This window comes from Mastigoproctus giganteus, chromosome 9, assembly GCF_048544385.1.
Source record: "Mastigoproctus giganteus isolate SK-2022 chromosome 9, ASM4854438v1, whole genome shotgun sequence".
Lineage (NCBI taxonomy): Eukaryota > Metazoa > Arthropoda > Arachnida > Uropygi > Thelyphonidae > Mastigoproctus > Mastigoproctus giganteus.
Genome location: NC_143583.1, coordinates 104,809,734 through 104,830,067, shown reverse-complemented (window position 1 = coordinate 104,830,067; position 20,334 = coordinate 104,809,734). Strand labels below are relative to the sequence as shown.

At 38.3% G+C, this 20,334-nt stretch overlaps 1 long non-coding RNA gene across 1 annotated transcript; it reads right to left on the bottom strand.

Annotated features, from left to right (window-relative positions):
* Positions 1-1,613: 1,613 nt before the first annotated feature.
* On the bottom strand, positions 1,614-20,316 carry LOC150080611 (uncharacterized). The gene is made up of 3 exons (XR_016547408.1): positions 20,230-20,316; positions 10,624-10,733; positions 1,614-1,722 (listed from the first exon to the last, which is right to left on the bottom strand). It is a non-coding gene; the product is annotated as an uncharacterized LOC150080611 (long non-coding RNA).
* Positions 20,317-20,334: the final 18 nt, after the last annotated feature.

Here is a 20,334-nt window from a genome sequence, read left to right as displayed (position 1 = left end):
TAGGTGCTTTTCTTAACTTCAACAATTTCTCCTCCACTTTGCTCCCAGTTATTACCAAATCATCCAAGTATCCTGCTACAATTTGATAACCTTCTGCCATTTTCAAACCTTAATAATTCCTTATGTGTGAATGTAGATGCAAAATACTCATTCAGTTTGTCTGCTATCTGAGCAGGATCATCAACAGTCGAACCATCGATGTCAAGTGGACCAATGACCACCAAGGAGATTCATCCCCTTCCTTTTAGAGTTTATATAAGTAAAGAAATCGTTGCTGTTTTTCTTAGCATCTTTTGCCAAGGATTTCTCGTAATCTGCCTAACCTCCTTTGTCACCTGATTACAGACCAGCTTATATCTGCCATAGGCTTCTGAGTTGCTTGATAATTTATATGCATTCCTTTCTCTGTTACGAGTCTCATTAGTTCATTAGATAACCATTTAGGCCTAAACCTTGAACAATATTTCTTAATAGGTATGAAACGTTTAGTAGCATCCACGATTAATTCCTTGAATGCTTCCCACTTAGAATTTACTGTTGGTAACATCGCCAGTTGATCCCACTGTACAGAATTTAAAAACTTTCTGAGACCACTGTACTCACCTTTACGGAAGCAAAAACCCTTTCCTTTACCCCTGATGGTAATTAAATCTTTAAGTATTATCGGGAAGCGGAATTTGAAGTTCTAAATCGAGATGATCGCAGCCACATCGAGACGGTTGGCCACCCTGGTTACAAATAATCTATCAACGGTGAACACTGATGATTATTTATGGTTATTTATGGCCAGGACAACAGAGTAGTAGTAGTATTAGTGGCATGTGATGCAAGAAAGCAAGTGTATGAGCTTATGCAGCATCAATCAAAAAAAAAAAAAAAAAAATTGCACCATTTCCTCCAAATGCCTGTCCAGTTCCTCATTAAATTTATTTAACTTATCAACTTCCACAACGACAGATGGAAGTTTGTTCCAGCAATTAACCACCCGCTGGCTAAAAGCAAATTTCCACACATCTATTCTACATCTGTCTTTTCTTAATTTGAATTTATGCCACCTTAGGTTCGTAATCTGAACAAGTGGAAGGATCCCATCAAAATTCAGCGTGCTCAAACCATTCAAGGCCTTATACACCTCAATCAGATCACCGTGCAGGTGCCTAGTCTCCAGCCACTGCAATTTGCTGAATTTAAGCCTCTCTTGATAAGAGGATCCCTTCATTCCCCTCACCAATCTTGTTGTCCTTCTCTGTACATGCTCAAGCAAATCTACATCCTTCCTAAAATGAGGCCTCCAGACCTGTAAGCAGTACTCAATGGCTCAGCACGGTCCTGTGGCCAGGACCGTGCTGAGCCATTTTAGTACCTGAGGCAAGAATAAAAAATTGCGTCCTCCCCTAAAATATTTTTTAAAAACCATTTAATAAAAAAATATATATGATTTATTTAAAATACTTTTCCGGTACACATTTTAATAAAAATAATAGGATGACAAAAAATAAAATAAAAACGGTTTAAAGTGATTTTTATTCTCTAAGCAGCAATTATTATAAATAAATAACAGATTTATTTATGCATCATTCATTTCAAAAAAAGATTTAATCTTTCTTTTGGCACCCCTTTTCAGCTTTTAACCTGAGGCAAGAGCCTCGTTCACCTCACCTTCGGCACTGCTCCATTTATGGCTGTCCTTTTCATTGAGAAACCAGTACGATCATAATGTCTCTGAAGAGATCAATGAGAACACTTATGATGAAATTACAAAGGGGCAAAAAATAAATATATGAGCTTAAAAGACAAATTTTAAACTGGAGGACAATAGTTGTCCACATGACCACTGAAGGGTCAAATTATTTTATTACTTTTGCAGAAATAGTCATAACAAATGGGGGTTTGGTTTCTTCATTTTATGCAGTTCTTAGCAATAAAAATTCCATAAAACTGTGCACCATATTGAAAGACTTGTGTTTTAATATACTACCTTGTTTTCAATGTGAAGAATATTCATACATACATACAATTATCATATCTTTCAATAAAATTTATTTTTGTGTGTGCTCTGTTTTGTGTGTGCTAATTGTATATAACAGGCTATAGAGTAAAAATAAACATTACTGTATTACTTATTTAATTAATTGACTGTGAATTTTCCTAGACCCAACCTCTACAAAATTTATATATCATAATTCAGAGCAGTCTGACTCCTTGTTACTAATCCCTCGAGGTTTGAATCATCTTTCAATTGTAAAAATAATTGCAGAGGACCTATTTAACTCATATGCTACTTCTGATGGACATTCCAAGACTTTCCACTTCGATCAAGTAATGGGCCTGTCGGCTCTAGGAAAATCATAGAAAGCCCAGCAGAAATGGCATACAAGTTGAATAGGTGCTCTGCAATGACTTTTCAATTGAAAGACCATTCAAACCTCAAGGGATTAGTGACAAGAAGTTAGACTGCTGTGAATTCTGATATATCAATTTTGGAGAAGTGCATATAGGGGAAACTACTAAAGCCAAGTGAAGGCAGTTCTCGAGAAGAGCGGTTCACCCCATTGGGGATAGTAATGAGATCCTCAAGAATCTGGGACAATCCACCCTGGGCTGGGGCACCAATGCCCCTCCAATCCACTAAGTGTGAAAGATGTGATGAGCAACTATAGACTATGGAGTTTGACTTGCTTACTATTACTTATACAATAATAACTTATACTACTATATAATATTTGTATAATAGTGTAAATTGTAATAAATATTGTACGCACGGTATTGTAATTTATGCCGGGAATGCCAGAATTTGGCAGGGAACACCTGGTACAATAAATATTAAAAAAAAAACACATAACTTATAACAGCTAATAACATTTTCATTAAACATCTGTATTCATATTCAACTTTATATTATCAATAACAAGTTTTAACCCTTAAGGCCATCTATCTTAGCAGGGTCTAAGGCAGGTGGGTAAGGTGCAGACACTGCCAAGATTGATGGCCTTAAGGGTTAAAAGTTGTTATTGATGATATAAAGTTGAATATATAAAGCTAATAACACTCATATAAATAGTACCTCGCGATAATCTGTAACTGTCCCATGATTTTTTACTTTTGCCCAATTAAACCTTTAACCAATCTCGTCATCCACACATCATATAAATAAGTACCTCGCAATAATCTGTAACTGTCCCATGATTTTTTACTTTTGCCCAATTAAACCTTTAAACAATCTAGTCATCCACTTGGTCATCTTTCTTTTGTGAAATTTCTCTGCTAGAACAAATGCATTTGTAGCTTCCAGGATAAACCCCTTAAATACTTCCCATAATGAACTGCTGTTATTCAACAGCTTATAATTGTCTTTCCAGTTAACAGACTCCAAGAAATATCCCAATCCACTAGTTGCTTGTCTTGAAACTGAAGATTTGAACACTTGGCATTGTCGCGATTCTTGGTTCCTGCTTTGTCAAATTTTAAATGCGGTTTGGATCCTTAGTGAGAATAAAATCAAGGATATTGCAGCACTTTGTACTTTCTCTGAAATGTTGCAGTATATAAAAATATTATCCAGATGTCTCAAAAAAATTATTTCCTCATAGTGCCTGTCCACAATTTCCATTTTATAAGGAGCAGGTTGAAGCCTAGTCTTCCATAATGAAGTAATCATATTTGGCTGTCCTTTCAAACTGCCTATGAGATTTTTGTCATAATCCTGAGAATCTTTTGAAATGTACCATAGCTCCAACTATCATCTTCCTTTTACTGCATATCTTAGACCATAGAAACTCAACATCCATCTAAACACGGTGTCTCTGGGTAGTGTTTGAAGGTTGGGGACTCCTGCAAGCATCTTGTTAACGTTTTTGTGGATTTTCCGAGCCACTTCCTAAAAATTTGTTTGATAAAATACAAGACATATTTTAACTAGGAATGATCCATAGCTGAAATCTTCTTGAGTAAGCACCTTCTTAACAAATTGGCAGAGCATCCTTAGCATACAATGTGGTCACTTTCAGAGAGCTTTTGATAAGACGCATGGTCTCCCTCACCTCTGACCCTCCTTTGCTTGCCATAATGAAATTCTTCATCCCGTATTTCTAGATGGCAGCATGTCTCTGTCAATCCAATTACATCAGCATTTATTGACCTTTCAAAAGCAGAAATTCGTTTAGTTAAAATAGTCCTGGCATTATTATTATTACAGACAAGTTAAATTCTGTATCCTCATATTTACTTAAACCATAACCTCATGGTTTAATTAAACATGCATTGGTCTGGTGCTAGGTGGCTGCATCACAGTTTCGCCTTCCTTGTGAATGCTTGAGTCCAGCACTCACAGTGAAGGTGTAAACTGTAATTTTAGGACCAGCCAAGCTGAAAAAAAAAAAAAAATCCCTCTATAAACCTTGTGCAGGTGCACAAGTCTAGAGCTAATCCACAAAGCTTTCATTATTCACACCTTGTCCCTTCTCAAGTCTTTTTCCAGAATGACATATTTCCTTACCAAGTTATCAGTTCATTTATGTTTGTTTGGTTTTTAGGAGCATTAGCAACTAAGGCCATATTGCTCCGGGGATATGCGGTGGTCATTCCCTGACCTTTCCGCATCCTCCATATTTGGTGATCACGGGCTTGAACCCCGGTCTAATCAAGAAGCGTGTGCTACGCACTGCTGCTCCTGCCCACCTGGCTATGGAGGCACCAGTTCATTTATGTGTAAAGTCATTAGTACTGGTAGGAATCACTCTCCATCCTTTAGTCTCTTTGTGGTCAGCACAGTGGTTTTAATCACCGACCCCTCCAAACCAGTTGAAAAAGGCAGAGGTTTGAATTCAGTCAATGATGCATGACCCTCTTATGGGTCTTAGTATTAGTAGTGGAAAATGAAGCAAGCAAGCTAATAAATAATAATAAAAAAAAAACCTTCCCACATTATCTGTCCATCCTCTCCAATAATTTGTCTAGTTCTTCCTTACATTTATTCAAACTAACCAATTCCACAACAACAGATGGAAGCTTGTCCCAACAATCAACCACCGGCTGGATGAAGTCAAACTTCTGCACATCTACGCTGCAGCCATCCTTCCTCATGTTAAATCTATATGCCTACTCATACATGCAGTCTAAGCAAGAGGAACAATGCCATCAGTACTCAGCACATACTCAATGCATTCAAAGTGTTAAACACATTAATCAGTTAATTAACTAATGTATTTAATTAATTTGTAGAACCAAAGCCCTTTCTTGGTAAAAAAAACAAACTAAACTAAACTATTATATTAGGGTCACCAAGAAAGCTACTTTCAACTACCCATGTGTATTGTGTCTGTAAATTGCTGTGTTTTCTAGTCGGTTTGCCTGCTTTGCTGGATGAAACCCCCCAGGTTTTCCGGGGAAGGAACCCTGATATCTATGCCTGAGACTGACTAACTCAGCCACGGAGCGAAAAAAGCCCATAAAAGTTCCACGCATCATTGACAGGATTCTAACTCGGTCCTTTTCCACCCATTGTGGGGAGGACGGCTACGATACCACTGTACGCACGCAGTGCTGTGCTGTACTGTACTAGACTAGACTAGACTACACCAGACTCCTTTTTTTGGTAAGACCAATCTTTAGTTCCCTTCATCAATATTGTTGCCCTTCTCTGTACTCATTCCATTAGATTTACTTTCTTCTTAAAATGAGACCTCCAGAACTGAACTCCAATACTCCAGATGGGGCATGACCATCACCTTGTACAATAAGATAATCACCTCCTTGTCCCTTCTAAAAAAGTTCCTCTATATGACAAAACTCCATGAGTTGTGTTGGCAGTGTGTCTTCACTGTTCAGAGAACTTCATCTCTGACTGCACAATTACCTTCCAGTATTTCTCATTTTCCACTACCCTGAGTGTAGAACCTCTCAGTTAGTTAATCTGGGATTACTGCTACTCATATGCAGTACCTTACATTTGTCAATGTTAAACTTCAACTGCTATTACTCAGCCTATCTGCCTGATTTTAACGTTGACAAATGCAAAGCTAATAATATAGGGTCAAAAAATCATTTGCAAACTCAGACATTATGCCTGATATAACTTCATTAATAAATACAGAAAACAACAATGGGTCTAGCACCAAATCCTGTGGGACTCCACTATAAGCATCAGTGTCCATTAATAACCACCCTCTGTCTTCTTCTGGTCCCTTTATCCATAGCTGTAATTTTCCCTTAATGCCACACTACTTCAATTTGAACAGCAGGCTTTTATGTGCAACATTATCAAAAGCTTTCCTGAAACCCATGTATGGGTAGTGATATCAAAATTATTTTTTCCAGTTCCTTTGTTACTGCATCATAGTGTCCACTCAAATTGGTCAGCCCAGATGCCCTTTAACAAATCTATACTGCATCATAGTGTCCACTCAAATTGGTCAGCCCAGATGCCCTTTAACAAATCCATGCTATGACTGCAGTATAATTGCACTCCTGTCTAGATGGATCCTGCATTATTTCTTTAACCAGTAACTCCATTATTTTTCCTAGAACAGAAGTTAAGCTAACAGATCTGTAATTACTTATGTCACCTTTTGATTCCCCTTTGGAAATTGCAGATACATTCTCATATATATCTCCAGCTCATAGGAACCTCCCATGGATCCAAAGATGCTCTCATAATTTTAGCTGAGGGTTTGCCTACTTCCTTTGCTGCTGCCCTTAATATAATTGAATAGCTTCCATCCATCCCAGGTGTCTTTTTTATTTTTAGCTTCAACAATTTCTTTTTTGCTTGCCTCTCAGTTATCACAAAATCATTTAACTCCCTGTTGGAGTTCCTCATATGTGAATGTAGATGCAATATATCGTTCAGTTTTTTCATCAACCTGACCAGAATCTCAACAGTAAAACCATTGACATGAAGTGGACTAATGTCATTCAACCCCTTCCTTTATATAAGTAAAGATGTTTTTATTGCTTTTTCTTTGGAAAAGACTTCTCGTAATCTGCCTTAACTTGCCCAACCTCTTTTGTGACTTGATTACAGTTATATCTACCATATCCCCATTCTGTGTCCCCAGATAATTTATATGCATCACATGCACTTTTCTTCTCAGCCACACATCTCATCAGTTTATCTGACAGCCATTTAGGTTTAGGCCAGAAAAAGTATTCTTAGCTGGTATGAAAAGCCTGGTAGGTTCTACGATTACTTCCCTGAATGCTTCCCATATAGCATTTGCTGGCAATATGATCAGATGGTCCCACTGTATAGAACTTAAAAGCTGTCTGAGACCACTGTAGTCACCCTTATGAAAGCAAAAGCCCTTCTCTTTACCCTTGACAGTAGTTATCTTTAAGTAAATTCCACATCAACACACTGTGATCACTGTCACCTAGGTCTTTTACCTGCAGATTCTTAATGCTTTAAGAATCCTACTGATAACCAAATCAAAAGTATTGCTTCCTCTTGCTGCAGGAAGCAATACTTTTGCTTCCTGTAGATTGGAGATCTAATCTCTGACAGATCTTCCTGCAGATCTAAATCTCCGACCAATCCACAAATTCTAGTCAATATCTGTAAAGTAAAATCCCCCATTATAAGACATTCATATTTACTGGCCCACTTAATTTTCTATATAGTTGTTATACTCATCAGTCATTAGGCCTAAAGCACACTCCTACTCTCATTTTCGTTTTCCCAGTGGTTATGTGATTTCACACCAAACTAACTCAACATTGCACTGGTCACCCATGTCTACTGGATGCACTTCCCTATATTGAATATGTTTCTTAACTAAGAGTATAATCCCCTCCTCCTCCTCCTTCAAAGAAAACTTTCACTTATCCATATTCTCAAACAGTGACTTCGGTGCACAATGGCATCAAAATACCTTGGATTCACTATTGACCCAAAACTCAACTTCAGTGCCCCATTTGCAACATCAGGATAATAAAAATAATATTGGCCTACTTTCTCCTGTGCCAAGATTCAGCTGCGGTGTCAGAGGCAGGTCCCTTGCTGTTATTATTATTATTAGCTATATGGTGCAAGGAAGCCTGAGGCTTATGCTGCACCAGCCAAAAAAAAAAAAAAAAAAAAAAAATTCACAAGTTACCCTGAGAGAGAGTCAAAAGTAAAAGTGAATCACCAAGAAAGAGAAGAATGATATCCAGCTCAGGACCATGGGTGTGCCAAGCCCATACTCACCAGATGTGAGCCCCTGGTGTAAAATTCTCTATCCATGTGCACTTGTCCCAATCATCTGCTATATGGCAGGCATTTAGTACATGAGAGTGCTGATTATCCATAACCATGCCCAACTTGAAACCATCCAGAAGCTGATTCTTCTTGCTATTACCAGTCTTGCAGGATAGTGTTTATCACAGTCCTCCAGATTGTTGCTGGTCCCTTGCCACTTGACCTGGAGATGATCAACCAAGCACTCAGATACTGCATCTGGAAGGTAATTCCTATGCAAGTTTTTTATTTTTCCATTGATCTGACTAATGATCTACGTCAAGAGAAAGATTGTCCTTGAGAAGCTGTATGCCATTTGGTGGAGAGGTGGACAGCCTCTGATAAAGGGATGGACACCAAGTTCATCACAGATGGGACATTGCAGACCCATGAACCCAATTTTGCAGCCCTGGCTCTTCCCCAGTCTCTATGTTCTCTTCTGGCATAACTGGACATGACTCCCTCAGTGGGAAACTTCACTCCTTAAGTATGACACACCTACATGTGTAGTGAGATGGAGGACTGAGCTCATCTTCTGTACTGGTCCCTTAATTATCATCAATTCCGCTGTGCCCTACTGACCAAGCTTAGGAGCCACCCCTGAAGATGAAGCATACTACTTCCCTCAAAGATCCTCTTACCTTTAAGTACCACTCTGGTTTTACTCAGGCTTTTACCTGCAGATGGGAACTTCTTCCCCATCTACTGTGGACCCCACTTAGGGATACAATGGACATTGCTAACCCACAAGAGATAGAACTCTGCCCAGAACCACTCTGCCTGTCTGCTGGTGCTGGGTTCCCCCAGTGTGGGACTGGTTGCTATGGTGACCCCACTATGGAAAATACCTTACCCTGCATTCTTTCCTCTTTCCCTGTTGTGCGTGGGCTGCCTTGATGCAGGGAAATTCCATCTTCATGCCTCTCTTTTCATTTCTACTGCCCTTCACTCATTCCTTAAAATTTTTTTGCACAGGCCCCATCAGGAAGCACAGGTGACCCTGGTGGAAGTTCAGCCAGAGATCATGTCCCATTGCATGGCTCACCTCCATGTGGTGAAGAACAGGCAACAGGGGAATCTTGGTTTTCAAAGGGGCCCCCACAGCCAAATAGCCAGAGGAACAACACATCCCTTCACTTGCACATGCTGACATTTAGAGACTGTACATTCGACACAAGGCATATATGAGGGGTTGGGGAGACACACTCTGACCCAATACACAATGTACTCCCCATATTCAAATCCTGCATCACTTATGTCTGAGTGACACCATGCCTTCAATTTTCCTATAATGCCTGCATTTGATTACAATCAGTACTTTAAATTCATCAAAATGATTTACTATTCTCCTAGCATTAGTGTATATGCCAGTATATATGCACCTGTTCTTGTCCTAACACAGCAACATATTTGCTTGTTCATGATGACCCACAGCAGGGCTTGAAATCCCCGACACCTTGCTCTCCAGGCTGCTGCATGTTCCAACAGAAGCAGTGCAAGAATCACTTTCACCTCTGCCTGCGGCTCTAGTTAATCTATTGGTCTGTGTATCTCCCCCCAAACTAGCAGATTTCTGACCCACCTAACACTGCCTCAGTAGAATCAGCAAATATTCTTGCACCCTGTCTATTTAAGTGTATCCCATCCATGTAAAAACAGACTTTCGTGTTAACAAGAAAAGACCTCACTGAGAAAAATTCGATCCCATGAGCTTTGCATTTTCTCCAGGACAGAATTGATTGACAAGGCTATGAACATATACTCCCTCCTGTCCTCTTTTATTCACTCCATGGCTGAGTTAGTCAGTCTCAAGCAAGGAAAGCAGGGTATTCTCCCCAGAAATTTGGATTTTCATCCAGTAACACAGAAAATCCAAAAAGAGAATGCATGAAATTTACATACATTATATACACAGATAGATGAGGCAATTTTCAGGTGGCCTTAATGAGATTTTTGTCCATCCTTTAGTAGCCTTAAAAACTGATAACTGGTTACATACATCCTGGTTCTATATTTCCAGTTTCCTGTGGAACCAGGGTAGTTTGCACTAAACGATTGTCCTGGGCTGAACTTCAGAGATCGATGCTTCAATATTTCATCAAATTGCACTTCATTTTGTGCAATTTGGTGAAAGTGTCACTACATCCTGAAGAAAGCAACAATCATCTGTCAAATGACTGATACTGTGAAAATATTACCTTCACTACAGATCAATATTTGTAGTCTCCAACCAAACAAAGTTGTTGATTTCACACGCCCCATGCAGGTTTGGATGAAATTGTACAGGATGCTGTACTGTCTATTATTCTAAAGAAATGTAACCATCAAATACTTGTGAATAGAACTGTTTTTTAAAGACATTGCCTTTACCTTTTGAACAATCCTTGTGTAAAAAGAAATTTACTTACTGTATGTTCCAGACTATAATTCATACTTTTTTTCCCCTGGAAAATTTTGCATAAAGCTCCTCTGCTTCTTATGGTCCAAAGGCATGCACTATAATGTCTTATTTCTAGCCCTAGTCAGAGAAAACAGGAAAAAAAAAAATCTTTTAGTAGGTGACCAGATCAGATTAGATCACGAGTAAAAAAAGCAGCAAAAAGAAAGGAAAGTTCATGCATTAAGAATCTGCAGATAAATGAACCACTAGGTGGAAGTGATCACAGTGTGCTGAAGTGCGATTTACTCAAAGAGGTAACTACCATTAGGGGTAAAGGGAAGGGTTATTGCTCTCGTAAAGGCGACTACGATGGACTGAAACAGTATTTAAATTCTATACAGTGGGACCAACTGATGATGTTACCAACAGCAAATTCAAAATAGGAAGCATTCAAAGAACTTATCTTGGAAGCTACTAGGCTTTACATACCAACTAAGAAATATTGTTCAAGGTTTAGGCCTAAATGGATGTCAGATAAACTAATGAGACATATGGCAGAAAAGAAAAATGCATGGGATACATACAAATTAACACATGACACAGAAGCCTATGATAGATACAAGTTGATATGTAACCAAGTTACAAAGGACTGTGTCTTTGTGACTAAGTGCAACCACTGCGGGGCTCAGGGTCCTGAGCTGGATATCATCATTCTTTTCTTTCTTGATGATTCCTTTCTACTTCTCTCTCTCTCTCTCTCAGGGTAACTCGGGAATTTTTTTTAGCTGGTGTAGCATAAGCCTCAGGCTTCCTTGCACCACATGGCTAATAATAATAATAAAGGCTCTCTCTCTTGGGGTAGTTCAGAAATTTTTTTTGGCTGATGCAGCATAAGCCTTGGGCTTCCTTGCACCATATGGCTAATAATAATAAAACAAAATCTCAAAAATTACATTTAATAAGTATTGAAATCCACTAGTGTAAGGGCAAGCATCCATATACTCAGGACTAATTGAGCGCCTCCGTAGCCATGTGGAAAGGAGCAGTGCATAGCACATGCTTCTTGATTAGACCAGGGTTCGAGCCCATCACCACCAAATATGGAGGATGCAGAAAGGTCAGGGAATGACCACCGCATATCCCGGAGCAATATGGCCTTAGTTGCTAATGCTCCTAAAAACCAAATAACTAACTAATCAGGACTAATTCTAGAGTTCAGGGAGCTCAGGTGAGAGAATTAATGTTAGGAAAAAGGACAGCAAGGAGTTCTCGTTGTCTGGATTGAGAGCCCCCCCCCCAATTGAGGGATGGGTGCAGCACACCCAATTCTCCCCTAAGGGCTGGCTGGTCCTGCATGTATTACAAGGAAAAAAAAAAAAAAAAATGTTTCTTCTTTGGGAGACCCACTCTCATCAAATTTGTCTCAAAAGAGAGTACTACCATTGTCCGAATTAGAATTGCCATGTTCTCACTTTATTGTCGCAAAGACGGGCTGCCGGAGCAGGTAATGGAGTTTTGTCAAAGATATATAGGAATTTTGCTAGCAGAGACAAGGAGGTGATTATCTCTTTGTATAAGGGATAATCACGTTGAGTACTGCTTACAGGTCTGGAGGCCTCATTTTAGGAATGATGTAGAGTTGCTAGAACGAGTACAGAGAAGGGCAGCATGATTAGTGGGAAGAACAAAGGGGTTGTCTTACCAAGAGAGGCTTAGATTCTACAAGTTGCAGCATCTGGAGACTAAGCACCTGCGAGGTAATCTGAGGTGTCAAGGCCTTGAATGGTTTGAGCAGACTCAATGCTGATTGGATACTTCCACTTACTCAAATTAAGAATCCGAGGGGGCATAGATTCAATTTGAGGAAAGACAGTTGTAGAATAGATGTGTGGAAGTTTGCCTTTAGCCAGTGGGTAGCTTATTGCTGGAACAGACTTCCATCTGTTGTTGTGGAAGTTGATAGCTTAAATAAATTTAAGGCTGAACTAGACAAACATTTGGAGTGACCGGATGGGTGAAATGGGAAGGGTTTTTTTTTTTTTTTTTGGCTGATGCTCTATAAGCTTGCTTTCTTGTATCATATGCCTAAACTAATGCTAAGTTTTAAATTTTATTGTCAAGCAGTCACAATGTACATATCTGTTTTGTCAGTAATTGCTTTACAGTTTAAATACTTATCAGAATGTGTCCATAATCTGCCTAATATATGCTATAACTAAGCTGTAAATATTAGGGAAAAGAATGGAATTCTTGCAAAACAGAAGTGTAGTGAACATTCATGATCCAAAGTAATTGAATACTGACCAGTTGAAATAATAAATTTTGACTTTGTATTTTTGTTTAATGTCTGAAATTGTTCATTTCAGTACAACAGTGGCTTTCAACCTCACAGTATATATATAACTTTCAGGTTCCACAAAAGGGTTTTAGGGGTTTCTGCAAATGTTCCATAAATTTTAAGAATCAATTTTTATGTACATATTACTGTTTTTAAAGGTACAGTATTGGGAGTCCACAGAAAATCTGAGTCTGCGAAAGGATTTTGCAGCCAAAAAAAAGATTGATAAGCATTGCTCTATAACCTGTTTGGTCATCAAACTGGTATCAGTAACATCCTTCTTACAAGTTAGTGCAAATGCATCAGATCTGCTCACAGCTAACTACTAAATAGTTATAAGGTTGGCATCATTATGTATATCTCATATTGTGAATACCTTGAGTTGCCATGATATTGCACTACCTCTAATAAGTAACTCTTCACCATAGGAGAAGACTATTGTCACTTATTCTCAAAGGATGCCACCACCCAGACGGCACCGTGTCGGAGCTGATTGGCTCCTCTTCGGTGGATGGGCAGGCACCCTGGTGTTGCAATGATGGCAAGGCAGTTGAGAAGTATAACTCCACAGTATGAGAGATGCCTGATGGTGTGTAGTAATTTGAATAATTATCTCAATATTGTGAAGGTATTCAAAATACGAGATATACATAATGAATGCCAATCTTATACCTATTTAGTAGTTAGCTGCGAGCAGATCTTATGCATTTGCACTAATTTGTAAGCATGTTAACTATGCGACTTGAGGTTTTTGCCCTAAAATGCGACGTAATTCAAATTACTACACACCATCAGGCATCTCTCATATACCTCATCTACCCCTTTGTTCCCCTTCTCTGTACTCATCCTAGTCACTCTCTACATCCTTCCTAAAATGAGGCCTCCAGACCTGTATTCAGTAAAGGGGTGACCTGACCATTGCCGTATGCAGAGGGATAATCACCTCCTTATCCCTGCTAATAAAATTCCTCTATATCATTGACAAAACTCCATGAGCTATCCTGGCAACCTGTCTGCACTGCTCAGAGAACTTCATATCTGACTGAACAATTACCCCCATGTCTTTTTCATTCTCCACTACCCTGAGTGTAGTACCACACACACACAGTTGGTATGTTGTTCTGGGGTTACTGTTACCCATATGCAGTACTTTGTAACTTAAACTTCAGTTACCATGTCTCAGCCCATCTGCCTTGTATGAAGCATAACTATTGCTCTATGAAATGAGATAATCACCTCTTTGTTCCTGCTAGCATAGTTTCTGTACACCACCAACAGAATCCTACAAACTGCCCCAGCAGTTCGTTTCCATTATGTATATCTCATATTGTGAATACCTTGAGTTACCATGATATTGCACTACCTCTAATAAGTAACTCTTCACCATAGGAGAAGACTATTGTCACCACCCAGACGGCACCGTTATTGCTACCCAGATGCAATACCTTGCATTTATCAATATTATACCTCAATAACCAGCTCACCTGCTTGGTTTAACAGACCATAAACAAAATACAGTTGGATGAAAAGAGAGAGAGTGAACACTAGTACAATCATAAAATAGTGTAGGGTATGATATTATGCTAAATAACAAACACTCTCCATGCATTAGGTTTTAATGGTAAAAGATAAAAATAATTTTTAGACAGTGGGGGTGAGGATTAATTACTTAGCATAATTTTGCTATCTGCATTAAATTGCTTAATCATACATTTTTAGAAAGACATTCTACTGCTTATAATCCAAAACCTTTAAATATCTATTACAAAAATATATCGCTAACTTCTTACAAATTTTTTTTACTATTGTATTATTATAAAATAAAAAAGGGAGTTTATCATTGATAGCTGCAGTAGAATGGTTTAGAGAATGTCTGGCAAGAAATAACCTCCCTTCATATGTAAATTTGCATATTAGAGAAAACCCACATTGCTTGATCGTCCTTGATGATGCTGACCTGGCTTTGGTATCTACTGCCTTCTTTCAGTACTACCTGATCCTATAAAATAGCATAATTTTGTTTGATATGGGGCCACAATCATTTGATATCATTTTAGTAGTGGCAGTTTTTTTATGGTGCTAGTTCTCTATACTGAAATTTAGTGGTCATGTAATTTATTTTTTCAAGTAAATAGTTTAAAAGAGTAACTTAAGTCATAATGAGGCATTTAGTGCAAATAACTCCCATACTGCCAGGTCTATCACTGCAGTAGGGTGAGGTAAGGTGGTTTCATATCTTCTTTGTTATAGTTATTAAAGATCACCTGGGGTTGTTTGCCAATCTGGTGGGGGGGGCAGAATTTATAGTTTACCTCTGAGTCACTTGCAGTATTAGAAGACAGTCTTTACATACTAGCTGAAGATATATTAGTGATACTTATGAGATGAAAATTATCTGCAATTCCTTTTGAAACTAAGAATAAATAAAACACACAAAAATGTGGAATAAAGATCCTCCAAATAATTACTGAATGAGAACATGACACAATGGTGAAACTACCATACCACCACCACATCTGCCATTGTGAGTAGGGTAGGGTCTAAAGAGTTGCTGGGAATCACTGATAGTTGGTATGGTATGATTGTTAAAATGATAGGCTAAGGATTTGTTATTATGCCACTGACATGACATAAGAGAACGCTAACTGAATATATACACACTTGCTGTATACAAATAACTGCTGCTTATTCTATGGCTTATACAGAAATGAATAACTGATACTCATATAGCAAATTGTGTGAGGTCATCAGGCTGGAAGTTATGGCATCTTACTGGCAGGACTGATAATGATTGGCACAAGGCTATGTACGAGAAATTTAGTGATATTTAATTTCACTTCTCACTGTTGCCAATGATATCACGCAACAGTCAGAAGTCATATAGGGTATAGAAACAAAATTCAGTGAAGTACTGGAACATCAAAAAAGATATAAAAGCTGAAACAAGATCATCACAGACTGAGATGGTTACATCTGTGACAAAGTTTATATATACATATAAGTATGTTCACAAACCACAGAAGCCAACATGAAGCAGGAATGCACACACACACACATACACTGCAGAACAAGAATAGCTAGACCCTGGGGTAGAAAGGCTGTTTCATCTGTGCAAAGTGTAATTTTGCAGTAGGATTAACTAGGTTGGACAAAGTCTATTTATCAATAGGTTATTAATACCCAAAAAAAACCATAGGATATTATGAGCAAAGGATATTATATATGTTTTACATTTTGTACTATCTATATTTCTTGCAAATGTTGGCATCATTGAAGTAAAAAAAAAAAAAAAAGGTAAAGTGCAGCCATTATCAACTCACTGCAGGATGGAAGCCTCCTCAACAATACATGCTGAGGGAAATGGACCATAATCTGCCACGCTGGTCCAGTGCGGGCAGATCGACCGTATTCAGCAGTCAGGGGCTTGAACCCAGGTCTACTCAAAGAGTGTGTGCTACTGCACTCCCGCTCCTGACCACTCGGCTACAGAGGCCGTCATTAAGTACATCTCATATATTGTGAATACCTTCACAACTAGTTACCATGATATTGCAGCCAGTTTAACTCTACACAGCAACGGTGACTATAACAGATGGTAAAGCATAAGTGGGGTCCATGTGGATCCCCCACCCATTATTTATTTTATTGATAAATACAAGTAATAACGTTTTTTGTTTTTTTTATTCTATGACCATTTCTTCTTTTCAGGACACCTCCACAAGCGGATTCATCAATGTCTGTTGAAGCGTACTGTTCGTAGTAGTAGCATGTGATGCAAGAAAGCAAGTGTATCAACTTATGCAACATGAGCCAAAAAAAAATTACAAAACAATTCTCTCTAAATGTTTGTCCAGTTCCTTCTTAAATTTATTTAACCTGTCAACTTCCACAATGACAGATGGAAGTTTGTTCCAGCAAATTAACCACCCGCTGGCTAAAGGCAAATTTCCGCACAACTATTCTACATCTGTCTTTCCTTAATTTGAATTTATGTCCCCTTAGGTTCGTAATCTGAACAAGTGGAAGAATCCCATCAGAATTCAGTGTGCTCAACCCATTCAAGGCCTTATCACCTCAATCAGATCACCGCGCAGGTGCCTAGTCTCCAGCCACTACAATTTGCAGAACTTAAGCCTCTCTTGGTAAGAGGATCCCTTCATTCCCCTCACCAATTTTGTTGTCCTTCTCTGTATATGCTCAAGCAAATCTACATCATTCCTAAAATGAGGCCTCCAGACCTGTACGCAGTATTTAAGATGTGGCCTGACCATTGCCTTATACAAAGGGACAATCAACTCCTTTTCCCTGCTAGCAAAATTCCTAAATATCATTGACAAAACCTCATGACCTGACCTGGCAGCCTGCACAATTACTCTCAGGTCTTTTTCATTTTCTACCACCTTAAGTGCAGTACCACACAGTTTGTATGTTTCTCTGGGATTACTTCTACCCATATGCAGTACTTTGCATTTGTCAAGGTTAAACTTCAGTTGCCACTTGTCAGTCCATCTGCCCAAATTTTCTAGATCCTGTTGCAGTAGCACACTGTCATTAACAACCCTGCTAACCTTTGTATCATCTGCAAACTTCGACACAAGCCTGATATACCTTCATCAATATCATTGATAAATATACAAAACAACAGTAGACCCAACACCGAACCCTGTGGGACTCCACTAATAACATTAGTCCATGAAGAGCAGCACCCATTGATTACCACTCTCTGTCTTCTGCCACTCAACCATCCTTTTATCCATTGTAGCAACTTACCCTTAATGACATTCTGCTCCAATTTGTACAGTAGTCTTCCATGTGCAAGAGTGTCAAAACCTTTCCTGAAATCCAAGTATATAATTTCAAAATTATTTTTTGCATCCAGTTCCTTTGTAACCACATCATAATATCCTATCTAATTTGTCAGACAAGACTTTCCCTTAACAAACCCATGCTGTATCTGAATTATTGCTGAAGTCTTGTCTAGATGATCCTGCAATGCATCTTTAACCAGTGACTCCATTGTTTTACCTGGAACAGAAGTTCGTGTCACCCTTTGTGAAATGGGGATACATTTGCACATCTCCAGTCTCGGCGCCTCCATAGCCAGGTGGGAAGGAGCAGCAGCAGTGTGTAGCACACGCTTCTTGATTAGACCGGGGTTCGAGCCCGTCACCACCAAATATGGAGGATGTGGAAAGGTCAGGGAATGACCACCGCATATCCCGGAGCAATATGGCCTTAGTTGCTAATGCTCCTAAAAACCAAACAAACATCTCCAGTCCGTGGGGACCTCCCCTGAGTCCAAGGATGCTCTCATAATTATGGCTAAGGGTTTGCTTACTTCCTTTGCCACCTCCTTTAATATAACTGGATGAATCCCATCCACTCCAGGTGCCTTTCTTATGGTTAACTTCAACAATTTCTCTCCAGCCTTTGCTCTCAGTTATTACAAAATCATTAAGCACCCTGCTACAACTTGATAACCTTCTGGCATTTTCAAAACTTAACTCCTCATGTCAATTGAATGTAAATGCAAAATACTCATTCAGCTTGTTTGCTATCTGAGCAGGATCATCAACAGTCAAACCATCGATATCAAGTGGACCAATCAAATTCATTCTCTTCCTTAGAGTTCATATAAGTAAAGAAATCCTTACTGTTTTTCTTAGCATCCTTTGCCAAAGATTTCTCGTAATCTGCCTTCGCCTGCCTAACCTCCTTTCTGACTTGATTACAGACTAGCTTATATCTGCCATAGGCTTCTGTGTCGCCTGATAATTTATATGCATCCCATGCATTTTTCTTCGTCTTCAGTCTCAGGGTATATTACAATGTTTATATCACAAAATTCACTGTCACTAGTACTGTCATAATCTAATTCTTCCAAAATTCTTTCAAACTGTTGAGACAAGATGTAAAATCCACGTTACTGACCCAAAACAGTAATAATGAAATACAGCAGTATTTAAAAATAAAAAAAAGCGATAAATGCATGAGGGAGTATAACTGTATGCCAAGCGCACTAGTACATATATAAAGCACCAATTGCAATTTACAGCGCACAACTCGAGAACTTTCTTAATTGAAAATACACATGGCAATGTCACGATTATGATTACAGAAAGCAATAATGAAGACGTTGCTTGGCGGAGTCCAACTGTACCCCGCTGCAACTGAACCCCGGATGGTCATAATAATAGCCAGAGTTGCCGATTCGAAAAATATTATTTTGTAAGTTTGTCAGAGTACTGAGGAAGTATCAATTTCTCTGAAGGGAAGACTAATTATTATGTGAAGCTCTTTCGAAAATATCTGACTAGAAATGAAAACATTAGTTCGTACTAATTTCTCCTTCTTTTCCACCATGGTTCAAAATATACTTAAAAAATATTGAATCAGATCAGCCTCACTAAAGGAAAAATCATTTATAATAGTTTTTATTTTATTTAATATCTATTTATATATTTGAAAGGAGAACATGTTATTCCATACATATTCGGTAACTGAAAAATTAATAATAATAATAAATAGCCAGAGTTTTCGATGTGCCAAAAAAAATAAATAAAAATAATCACTTGTAAGTTTTTGTCAGAGTACTGAGCAAGTATCATTTCCTTTGAAGGGAATTACTGAGAGACTAATTACTGCGTGAAGTTCTCTCGAAGATAACCCTTACTAGAAATTAAGATATTACTTCATCGAAATTCTAGATTAGTTCGTACTTAATTTCTCCTTTTCCACTATAGTTCAAGTTATGTATTGAATTAGATCTGCTTACTAAGAGGAAATTGTAAGTCACAGAGCACCGTTCCATTAATACTTTTTCATTTTATCTAATATTTGAAAGGAGAATATGTTATTCCATTCATATTCGGTGACTGAAAAAACAAATAAAAGCTGGGGAAAAAACCTTACCATTTGGGAATGGGGAGGAATATAACCCATAGGGCCAAATGGATAAAGTGAATGAATATTTTAAATATAAGCTTTATTTTATTTTTTCTGAAATTCAACGTAGTGATTACTGAATTTTGTACTGCACATGAATGGGCCAGCTAATATTTTTGTCATCGTTTCGCAATGATTCTTGGGGAAAAATATAAAACATGCTTAGTCACTAAACGTTTTATTCTTGGAAATTATTGTGAAAGTAAGAGACAGAGTTTCAGCAATTGTGTAAATGTGTTCGAACATACGCAATATGTTCCCAAGATTTAAATATTAATTTTGGAAAAGTATATCATGAATGGTGATTATTATTAATTATTATAAATATATCCTGTTTACCAATTTTAGTACCTAAAATTATTATTACTAAAGCAGATAAACATACGGACGCCTTCACACGTCACCACATTCCTGTCGCAAAATGAGATGAGTCACCATGTGGCAACGGCCATCTGG